Genomic DNA, 11,545 nt, shown 5'->3' on the forward strand with positions numbered 1-11,545 from the left:
GCCCCCATCCCCCGGACCTGCCAATCAGATGATGTAGGAAGGAGCTGGAGGGTGGCCGGTGCCCAAGGAGTGGGGAACCAGCAGCAGGCAGCTGCGGCCAGCCCTCCTTGATCCTCTCCAGAGTCTGTCCCTGCTCTGTGCCCCACCCTGCCATCTCCTGGAGGGTGGGATCAGGGGCAGGTCTAGAGGTGAGGAGACCTAGGGACCTGGCAGGAGGCAACTGCAGTCCTCTGAGTGACAGGAGAGGACTTAGCCCTGTTCTGGGAGGAGGGGATGGGCAGGCGTCTGGGCTAACAGGAAGGGACCCCAGCCTGGCCTTGCGGGGCAGGGCCTGATTCCCTACTGAATGGTTTGGAATTGCAAGCTATTCTGAGGACACAAAGCCTCTGAACTTGAGCTGCAGGGACGCCCCGGCCCAGGGACCCAGGGACCCAGAGACTTGCAAAGCACCTAAAGATCCCTTCCTGCTCCGACGTGGCTGCTGACTTGGGCCCTTCTGGCAGCTGAAGGCTGTAGGGGTCTTTGGGTTGTTTTTTTAAATCTTTTTTTTCCCCTTTTTCTGTTTTTGTTTTTCTTTCTTTTTTAAAAACTTCATTTCCATCACAGCCCCAGCTCAGACGTTCAAATTCTTGTGGGTTTTCCTGTGGATCTTTCCTAGGACTAGGGAATTTGGCGGGAGAAACCATGGCAGTGTGGTGGCCTTCCCCACCCTCCCCATATCCTCTGCTCCTGAGGATCGGGAAAAAAAACCAGCCCCTGTGTATTCTGGAAGAAAATTCCCCTTCTCCACCCAGCTCCACGGAGCCAGTAGTCTAAACAGCCCTTCCCCGACTCAGCAGCTCTGTCTATGGCACAGGGTGGGACGTGGAGGGATTGTCAGGGCCTTGACGGGAGAACACCATCTTAAAGGGTCATAGGCTTCATCCCGTGCATGGAGAACCCGCTGGCCAGCCCTAAGCTCATGGAAATGGCAGCTGAAGACGCAGCAGCAGGCCGCAGCCTCCCCACCCCCGAATCGTGGTGCCTCCCAGGCCTCCTCCACCGGAAAGACTGGAGGCTGGGATGGGAACAGAGACTACTGGGCCTCTCTGGGAGGGGGGAGAAAGGGCTGCCGAGTGGTAGAAGCTTCTGGAAACGTGGACTCAAACTCAATACAAAGAAGTGCTTCTCTCAGAGGGTACTGTCTAAACACTAGCTGGCTGCCTGGAAAGGGAGGAGGAGCTCTCTGTCTTGGGATGTATGCAAGCTCAAGGAGGCAGGGAGGGATGTGGGGTGGCTTGCTACGGCGAGCAGGGAGTAGACAGCTCTGTAGGGCGCATCCCTGCCCAGAGCCCCTGGCTTCTGTGAGGGAGGCCTGGGCCGGTCAGGGGCTGAAAATGGGGCCAAAGGACAGTTCTACCTGGGAGGGGATGCAGCTGGGGGGCAGATGTCAGCAGAGGCTGTGGGGCCCTGAGCAGACCCGAGCACTGAGCCAACCTCCTGATCATGGGGGAAACTTGGCCATGTGTCAGTGCTTGGAAAACAGGTTGGAAAATGAGACCAGTTGACAGGTACTGGCCTCACTGTGTCAGGGATGGGCTGGCAGCAAGCAGTGGTGGCTGAGGCAGCCAGCCACGTGACGCACCTCGCCTTGTGCCTCGGGCACAGAAATGTATAGCCAACCAGGTGGCTTCACCCCATGGCCTCCCTGCCCTGGAGCAGCGGGCTGTTGGGCAGAGGTGCGCAGGTCATCGGGCAAGAGGAAGGGCCCCTAGAGCATCTCAGCCCCGACGTTCCAGCTGCCTTTAGCAGCAGACCCCAGGGTGCTGGGGGAATCTGACCCCCCAACAGCCAGTCAAAGAAAGCTGAAGTTCAAGTTTTACCTCTCCAGCAAGGAAGAGAAGGCAGATTGGCTTCTGCTGCATCTGACAGGGGTTGAAGGCCTTGTTCCAAAAGAGGGGAGCTTTTGAGGGATGGGGGGGTCCCTCCAGCCCCCACTTTCCCCACCCCTGAGATTCCCCAGTAAGAAAAGGAGATTGAAGGACTCCTCACCACATCCTCTGGCGAGCACCAAATGCAGGCTCCTGAAGAAAAGGCAGGTGGAGAGCGTGTGTGAGAGAGAGAGGCAGAGAGAGAGACTTCAGGGGAAGAATTCCGTTAGCTATGGGATGAGAAGCCCTATGGGAGAAGTAAGTGGCAGGGCCTGGCTTTGGATCTGGGGGAGAAATGATACAGGGTAATGAGGCCAGGCTGAGGATGGTCTGAGTTCAAGGTTCTCCAGGAGAGGCAAAGTGAGAGGGCTGTCTCTCCCCTCCCTCTCCCCCGCTCCCCCTTCCCGGACCTCTCTCATCTGCTCGAGACTGAGCCGCCAGGCTGGGCTGTTGGTCACCCATCCACCCAGGTGCCCGGGGCTTGCAGCCAGCCCACGCCCTCTGTGCCAGCCGGAAGCCCACTCAAAAACAAACCGTCTTCGCGCAGATGGGAGGAGGGGTAGAGAACAGGAAAGTGGGGGGCGCTTGCAAATGAGATTGGGAAGAGCCTCAAGGCTGCAGGGGCCCCAAACTTTGACCTGAGCAATGAGACCCAAATTCTTCCGGGAACAAGAATGACACCAACTTTCCTTCGGGTGGCTGTCATTCAGCCTCCCAGAGGCCCTGGGGACTGGCCTGGCCAAGCACAAGCTACTGGGGTGGCATAAGTCTGGAGGGCCCCAGAGCTGCCACTACGGGCCTGCCAGACGCGGGCCTGCCACAAGGGTAGGCCTGGGGGGAGTCTAGCGGTCTCTGGTCCTAGCATTGGACGGATAAGAATGTCAACCTAGGAGCTGCCTGGTGACGGCCAGTTCTGGAATGCTCTCATTCTAGGCCTGTGTCCACACTGAGAGACTACCGGCACAAGAGGATGGAGAAGCCGCCCTGGGACCTTGGCCTCCTCTTCCTGTCGCTTCTGACCCCTATGCTGGGGCAGGGACCACAGCAGCCCAAGGTAGGGGCAGCTGAAGAGCCAGCCCTTGAGAGGGGCAGGTGGCTCCCTGCCCAAGGGACACCTAGGCAAGGCCGCCCTCACAGCAGGTCAGACCCTGGACCTCCTGCTTTAGGGCCCCACCCCCATGTCCTGCTGCTGAGGGGCCCTCCGGAGCCCAGAGGACCCTACCCGCTCCCAGGCCGCAAGCTCCTGCAAGAGCACGTTTCGTATGCCCAGGACCCGGCTCGGACCCCAGCCCACTCCGAGGGCCTGCGAGGGTCTGCGGGTCCGCCTGGAGGCCCGAGGCGCTTGTGCGGGTGCGGGCGCAGCCAGGCTGCGTGGGCGGGGCTGTCCCCACCAGGGCGCTCCCGGCCCGGGTGGAGCCTGGGGTGAGCCATCGGGGAGGGAGTTGGTTCCGAGGAGGGGCGGGGGGCGGGCCGGGCCGCTGGGGGTTTGGGGGGCTCCCCGCTCGCACCCTCGCGCTCAGGGTCTCCGGCGATCCAGGCGCACGCGCCCAGCGCAGCGAAGGGTGAACAAGCCGGGGCGCGTGCACGCGGCGCGGGCGAGGCGGGGACGCGCGGCTGCACATGCGCTGGGGGTTCGGCGGCCCCCGGGCGGCGGCGGAGGAAATGGCGGGCGGGACGGCCCCCTCCACGGAGAGACGCTCGGGTCTAGACGGCTTGGCAAGGCCGGCGGGGCTGAGTCACATGCGTCTGGAGCTGGAGACGCGGGCGCCAGGACTGGAACATGAACGTGCCCACTCGGGAGGGCCGGCGGCGGGCGGTGGACCGCGCCTTCCCTCTCCCTCGCCCCCAGCCCTCACGCGAGCCCCAGTGTCTGCCCAGACTGTCCCGTGTCTGAGGTCCCTCCATGCCCACCTGGAGGGGCAGAGGCAACTTCTACAGGGAGTCAAGCAGGGCCCACGTTATTGGCAAGAGCCATCTGGAATTTCAGACGGGAAGGAGGATGGGAAAGTGGCCTTCACGTGCCCCTATCCCGGCCATGGCCCTGCTCCCTCGACCCAGCCACATCGGCCACCTGGGACCTTTTTGCCCCCAAACCACTCTTGCTGCTTTCCACCACCTCCTCCGGCCCACCTTGCACTGGCACCCTCCCCAGGGATGCCCACAGCCCAGCAGCTGAAGGCCCCGGCTTCTCTCCCCTGACCGCCAGGGCTTCTTACTACCCAGCCATCATTGGGGTTCTGTGTTCCCTTTTCCTCCTTCTTTCTCTGTCTCTGCCTTAGTGTCTCCCCCCGCCCTCCCCCCCCCCCCCATGGCTTGCTCGCTCAGGAGCGCCAGGTCTCAAGCAAGGAAGCATGACACATGAGTCCGGATCGCCTGATGTGTTTAGTTTTCACAAAAGCATCTGCAAGAAAAGTTGTTTAATTGGGACCAGATCCTCTGAGGTTTTAATGGCATTAAAACAAGATGGGTTTTCTCTAAGGAAGAAACTGCTGGCAACAGGAAGAGGGCATGGAAAGTTTGGCTTTCTTCTTCTCCAAGTTTGAAGAGGGGAAAGGCCACTGTACCTTTATTTATATACAATAGATGCCCAAACACGTGCTGGAGGGACCCTCCCACATACCCCCCCCCCATGGGTAGACCTGGCATCCATGTGCACATCCGTACACACACACGCACACATACACAGGCTTTGAAGTTACTGGGACACATTGTGGAAGGCACAAGAGCAGGCCTGTTCCCTTGCTCTGGGGGTCACCCCAAGGGTGTGTCTTTGGCTGCAGAGCCACTGTTCTGCCCTGGGCCCTGGCAGAAGGCCTGGTACATAGGAGGGGCTCAGTGAACTTGTCAAATGACAGACAGCAGGAGGGCAGGACTGGCAGCACAGACCTTGGCCCTGAGCTCCAGATTCATACACAGAACTGCCTTATAGATGTTACCACTTGGCTGTCTAATCACCAACCTCGCACCTGAGAGGTCAGGAGCTGGCCTCCCCAGCTTCTGCCCCAGGCTCACTCCACCCACAGTGTTCTGGCTCCACCCACTTCTCCCACCAGCCCGCTCCACCCTGGGCCAGACACGATGACCTCTCCCATGGAGGGTGCAGCTGCCTCCACACTGGCTCCCTCCTTCTGCCCTTGTGCCCCCAACAAGTCTGTGCTCCACCCTGTAGCCCGAGGGACCCTTTTACAATATAAGTCAGATCACAACCTATGGACTGGGAGAAAATATTTGCAAATGATGTGCCCGACAAGGGCTTAATATCCAAAATACACAAGCAGTTCATATAATTCAATAACCAAAAAAACCAACAACCCAATCGAAAAATGGGCAGAAGACCTAAATAGACAATTCTCCAAAGAAGACATACAAATGTGCAATAGGCACATGAAAAGATTCTCATCATCACTAATTGTTAGAGAAAAGTAAATCAAAACTACCATGAGGTACCACCTCACACCAGTCAGAATGGCCATCATCAAAAAGTCTACAAACAGTAAATGCTGGAGAGGGTGTGGAGAAAAGGGAACCCTCCTACACTGTTGGTGGGAATGTAAATTGGTGCAGCCACTATGGAGAACAGTATGGAGGTTCCTTAGAAAACTAAAAACAGAGCTACCATATGATCCAGCAATCCCGCTCCTGGCCATATATTGGAAAAGACAAAAACTCTAATTAGAAAGTATACATGCACCCCCCCATGTTCATAGGAGCACTATTCACAATAGCCAAGACATGCAAACAACCTAAATGTCCATCGACAGAGGAATGGATAAAGAAGATGTGGTACATATATACAATGGAATATTACTCAGCCATTAAAAAGAATGAAATTCTTTGCAGCAACATGGATTTGCAGCAACGTGGATGGACCTAGAGATTATCATACTAAGCAAAGTAAGTCAGAAAGAGAAAGACAAATACCATATGATATCACTTATATGTGGAATCTAAAATACGACACAAATGAACATATCTACGAAACAGAAACAGACTCACAGACATAGAGAACAGACTTGTGGTTGCCACTGTGGGGGGAGGAGAGGGAGGGAAGGATTGGGAGCTTGGGATTAGTAGCTGCAAACTATTATATATAGGATGGATAAACGACACGGTCCTACTGTATAGCACAGGGAACTATATTCAATATCCTGTGATAAACCGTAATGGAAAAGAATATGAAGAAAGAAAGAATATACATATATATATATCTGAGTCACTTTGCGGGACAGCAGAAATTTACACAACATCGTAAATCAACTAGACTTCAATACAAATTTTTTTTAAAGAGTCAGATCATGTGTGACTCCTCTGCTCAGAAGTCCACAGTGGCTCCCTGCTTCCTTCAAGGTCAAAGGCAAAGTCCACCCGCCACCCTCTGATGCCCTATCAAGCTGGCCCTCCTGCCCTTCCCCACCCTCACCCCTCACTTAGCCCGCTCCGCTACACTGGTCTCTTTGCTGGTTCTCAAATTGGGCCAAAGCCTTTCCTGCCTCAGGGCCTTTGCACTGCTGTCCCTCCTTTTCGGAGGGCTCTTCACTGGAGCCCTTTTTGCGTGGCTATCTCCTTTTCACTCACATCTCCACCCAAATGTCACTTTCTCACAGTCCTTATCTGATTCCCTGTCGAAAGCATTTCTTCCTGCAGTCACCCTGAGCAGCCCGTTTCCTTCTGATGGGGTCCTCGTGCACCCCACTAGACGGCCAGCTCTGTGAGCACAGGGGAGCTGGCCGCGTAGTTCACCACCGTACTGCACGCTGTGCCGGGGAACGGTTCCTGGCCCACCACAGGGGCTCGGGAACATTCTGTGAGCAGAGAATCCATTCTCCAATCCTCCCCTGACAGGAGGGGAGCTTTCCGCTGTGCAGTTCTAAGGAGGCTTAAGGGACGAAGGGCATTGCTTTGGCATCCTCCAGGCTGCCAATTGTGAGGGTATGTGTCCTGACTTGTGAGGGTATGTGTGTTCTTGGGGGGCAAGTGTGTGCGGACAGTGGGCCACGTGTAAGGGAAGGACAGGAGGAGAAGGGGCAGGAGTCCCTTCCTAGCCCTCAGAGCCCTGTGATTGTGCAGCCAGAAGCAACCGTGATCATCTTATGCAGCTTCTCTAGGCCCCTTCCAGTTCTCAGATTCTAGAACTTTCTAAGGAGCCCATAGCCACCACATTGAGATGGGGAAACTGAGGCCCTGAGCAGGGAGGCTTCCTCCTGACGTCACATGGCCAGGCCGTCCAGGGCAGAGCTGTGAGCCCAAAACCCTTCCAGCAACCCCCAGGCTACATCTCTGGTTCCTGGAAAATCCTGACAACTCTCCCGCCCTGCGCTCCAGACACCAAGCTCAGGGCTAGTGCTGGCCAGGGGCCCTGCCTGTCTCAGCCCAAGTCCACGACCAAGCTCTGTGTGCAGGAGGGGCAGGGCAGGAGGGCACCTCTGGTCCTGCTGAGCCCCTGCAAGCTGGCTTTGCTCTGTACGGGTTCTTTCAAGGTCCCCACGATGGTCAGGCGCCCTGACACTGGACAGAGTAGGTGGCCAGGTGGCCGCTGGGCCCCCGGTGGGGGAAGGGCAGCGAGGACAGGACTCCACAGGACCTGGGGAACTGAGAGCACTCCAGGCCTCGCCCCTTCCTGCCTAGGTGGGTAGGAGCGGGGGTCCCTCCCTCCTCCAGGCCACTGTGCCAGAGAAACCTGGGAGCAGGCTTCCCCCACCTCCAGCCCTGCTAATGGGAACCAGATGGCAGGATGTTTAGTCAGCGCCTGGGGAGCAGCGCGAACAGGGGAAATGGGTTGGGGGCCAGGATTCCAGAATCCATCCCTAGGCAGGGGGAGGGTCAGAGCCAGGGCTCCCACCGCAGTCCATCTACAGGGTCCCACATCAGGCTGGGTCCTACCACCTCCTCAAGCGATGCCCGACCAGCAGGCAGGAGGCAGGAGGCCTGGCCTCTGGCATCGGAGTTGGGCGAGCCCTACCCCCTCGGTTCCTTTTGTACGAGGGGGGAGGGGGATCGTGCTCGGTCGTCCAGGACCCCTGGGCAAACCCCAGACTCGCACGCCTAAGTGCCCCCCCTCCCCCAGCTTTAGCAAAACATCAGTCCAGGACACCCTGTGTCACCCACGGGCACACAGGCAGATGGTGGCTTCATCCTTGGCTCCCAGGGTGCTTGCTCACAGTCCCCGGCCGGTCTCTGTCTCTGGGCTGTGTGCGGCGTGGTCCCAAGTTCAGGCCTGAAACCAGAGACCTGGACAGGACAGGGGAGGGGGGTGCCGGCAGACCCTGTGTGTCCCTGCCACACCCCGGCCGCAATACATCTGGCTGATCCCCAGGCCCACGTGGGCAAACGCTGAGGACCCCAACGAAGACCCACTTGCGGGGGACTCCGTGCCTTGCCTCCAGCCCCGTCCTGGGTCTCACGCGTTCCTCTGTGGCCCCGGACGGATACCTTGAACCCCAGCTGGCTACGGGACACTCTCTGTCCACGAGCTTTCCTGGCCCTGCTCCTCACTCCCCTCCCCCTCTCCCCTCCACCCAAGCCTTGCCCACAATTAACTCATTTTTTAAGATCGCTTCCAAACATAAGTCAATGCTGGACAGAGCTGTAGGAAAAGCTTCCTCAAGGCTGGGCCCAAAGAGCCGTGTGGTGAGACCCGGCCTCTTTGCCAGCCCCCGCCCGCCCTCGGCTCCCACAGCTGGGCCTGGGGCTGGGGCCCTCTGAGGGTGGGCCAGGGGGCCTGTGGTCAGACACCCCTTCTTTGCTTCTTGCTCCAGCCCACAGCCCCTGTTCTCAGGCCCCATCCCGACCCACAGGTACCCCTCTGCCTGAGAGGGCACCCATGAGGCATAGGGGCGTCTCGGGCGGCGGTCACACTGAGGCCTGGAACTCTCAACCAAGAAGTCTGGGGGAACTGGTGAGATGGCCTCACCCAGGCCAATGCCAGGCCACCCCAAGCCAAGTGTGCCCGCGGAACCCGGCTGCCCCTGGTCCACACACACGCCGATGTGGGGGAGGGAGCATGGGGGGTGGCATTCAGGAGGTATAGCTGCTCACCATCTTACAGAGGGGGAAGTGGAGGCCTGGAGGAAGGGAAGCGGCCCAGAGGTGGGCAGGGAGCCAGTGGAAGGAACAGCAGCTCAGCCCCATCTGAGGCCCGAGGCCCGTGCCCGGGGGGCACCGGGGCCCCAGGGGCTGGGGTCTACGCTTGCGACCCTAGCTCTGCCCCCGTGTTCTGTGTCCCCTGGAATCGGAAGGCCTCGGCATCGGCGCCTGTGGTGGAAGCTCACAGGCTTGGCCGGCTGCAGAGGGGCCGGAGTCGCCGTTGCCCAGGTGGCCCTGGCACCTGCCCCCTCTCCCGAGGACCCTGGAGGTCCTGGGGCCTGCGGCTTGCTCTCGGGACCCGGCCCCTCTCCTTCCCCAGCCGCCGAGGGAGGACCTGGCAGCCTGGGGTGGGCAGCCTGCTCTGCGGTGGGCCTCACAGGTCCCCTGTGTGCGGAGACAGAAGCCCCATTCACGGGGGCCACTGGGCCGGCGCCAGTGGAGAAGGAACACAGGCTTCTCAGAAAGGGAAAATCAATCTCTCTTTCTCCTCAGGTGGGAGCAGGGGACCCCGGGGAGGCGTTTGCTGGGGGGAGCCTTCCTGGGAAGGGCCGGGCTGGGCCGGGGAGGCTCCCAGTGCTGTAGCTCAGGGATCCGGACTGTCGCTTGCCGCCCCCCTGGTGTCCCATCCTGCCGCGGCCGCCGCTGCCACCCCTGCCAGCCCGTCATCCCCTCCGCTGGCCCGGGCGGCCTGCGCACGGTGGCCATGCAGAGCGCGCTGCTTCCTGTCCTGGCTCTCTGGGTGGGCTGCTGCCCTGGAGGGGCCGGGCCTGAGAGAGCCCGCGGTGCAGCCAACCTCCACAGGGCTGCCCACCCTGTGGCCGCTGCCGCCCAGCCCGTCTGGGCCCCCCGACGGTGAGTAGGGGGCACCAGCAGGGAGGCTGGCAGGACAGGACCCTGCCCCCCTACCGGGACCCCGCGGGGCGGGGGCAGAGGGAGAGCGAGCGGGTCACCCTGAGGCTGCCCACGCGGTGCCCCCCGTGGGTGTTCGGTTCAGGGCCAGGAGGGACCCATGAGCCTCAGGGGACCCTCCCTGGGGGGCGAGGGGGGACTGCAGACTCTGGGAGGCCCTCGCACTGGTGGCCCAGGGTGGGGACGGGGCAGGGGAGACAGCCCCCTAGGAGGGGCCGCTGCAGCTGGCGGCGGAAGTGAGGGCCCCGCCCAGGCCCGGGGGTGGGATGGGAGGGGCCGGTGGGGGACCCAATCCCCCACCCCCTGCAGACGGCAGGCCCATGGTCAGTGCTGCTTAAGGAGGGGCTCCATGCGGTGGAGGGGAGCCGCCGCCCCTGCTCTGCAGCGGCTGAAAGCCCCTCAGAGCGGCCCCGGGGCTCGCCTGGCCCCTAACAACCTGCTCTCGCAGCGCCACTGGGGCCGCCACCTCCACCCGCACACTGCACCAGGTGGCAGCGACCCCTTCATCTCCCGAGGCTGCCCCACCCCTCCCTGCCCAGGAAGAACCCACAGGGAACTGGGGGGCACGGAAACAGGCCCAGCCCCTCCGCCTAGGGCTACTGAAGCTCCCCTGGGCCCACCCTCGTGAGCCAAGGACCTGCCGCTGCCTTGTCCCGGCAGGCCTGAAGGGTCCCCAGGAGTTCTGAGAGGCAGGCAGGGCAGGGCGACTCATCCTGCCCTTGACACTGAGCTCTCTCTGCCCCCCCTCTCTCCCGCTCGGGGTCCCCCACTCTGGGACCATGACAAATCGGGGAGGAGATCAGGGAATCTCTGACACTTGGTGGCCTTGGGGGTCGGTGACAGAAGGCTGAGAGCTCCTGAGGAGAGAAGAAAAAGGCAGAAGTGAGGCCTGGGCGGACAGAAGGAGGGAGGCGGGCCGGCCGGCGGCTGATCCCCCACTCGGGAAGGAGGTGCTGCCTCTCCCCCACGCAGCGGTCCAGGCACCCCAGCCCACACCGGCTTCTTCTGCAGGTCGAGTGCGACCCACCCCCGGGAACGGCGGCCCGGACAGGCTTAGTGACGGGCAGCTGGACAGGCCATGGCTGCGGCCCACCTCCGAGGAGGGAGCCCATAGAGCCCCCCAACCAGCCCCCAGCCCCGCGCTGGAAGGCCCCCGCCAGACCCGGGCTGGCCCAGAGGAAGGCGACGCCGCCAGCAGCCTGGGGGCAGGAGCAGGGTCACGACAACGGGGCCGGCACTGCGCAGTCCCATCTCCAGGCCACAGCCGCAGCGGGGCCTGGGGCGGCGAGGCCCCGGGCTGTCGAGCTCAGGCCCTTGCAGGCAACCAGGACCCCCTGAGCCCAAGAGAGGGCAGTGGCTGCCAAGGAGGGCCAGGGCAGGCAGGCAGGGGGCCAGGAAGCCAGGAAAAGGGGCCCAAAGCCTAGGAGGCCCCCCAAAGGTGAGGACCAGCTGGGACAGGCAGCCCCCAGATGGGCCCTGCGGGGGGTGAAGTGGCCGAGGCAAGCGCCAACCTCCACCAATCATACTAACGTCCCCAGCCACTGAGACCCCACCCCGCTCTCAATGTGCCCAAGCTGAGCGGCCCCGTGTGCGGGCAAGTGGGGAACCCTCCCAGGGCAGGTCCCCTTCCCCAGCCTCAGGGC

This window comes from Eubalaena glacialis, chromosome X (assembly GCF_028564815.1).
Source record: "Eubalaena glacialis isolate mEubGla1 chromosome X, mEubGla1.1.hap2.+ XY, whole genome shotgun sequence".
NCBI lineage: Eukaryota > Metazoa > Chordata > Mammalia > Artiodactyla > Balaenidae > Eubalaena > Eubalaena glacialis.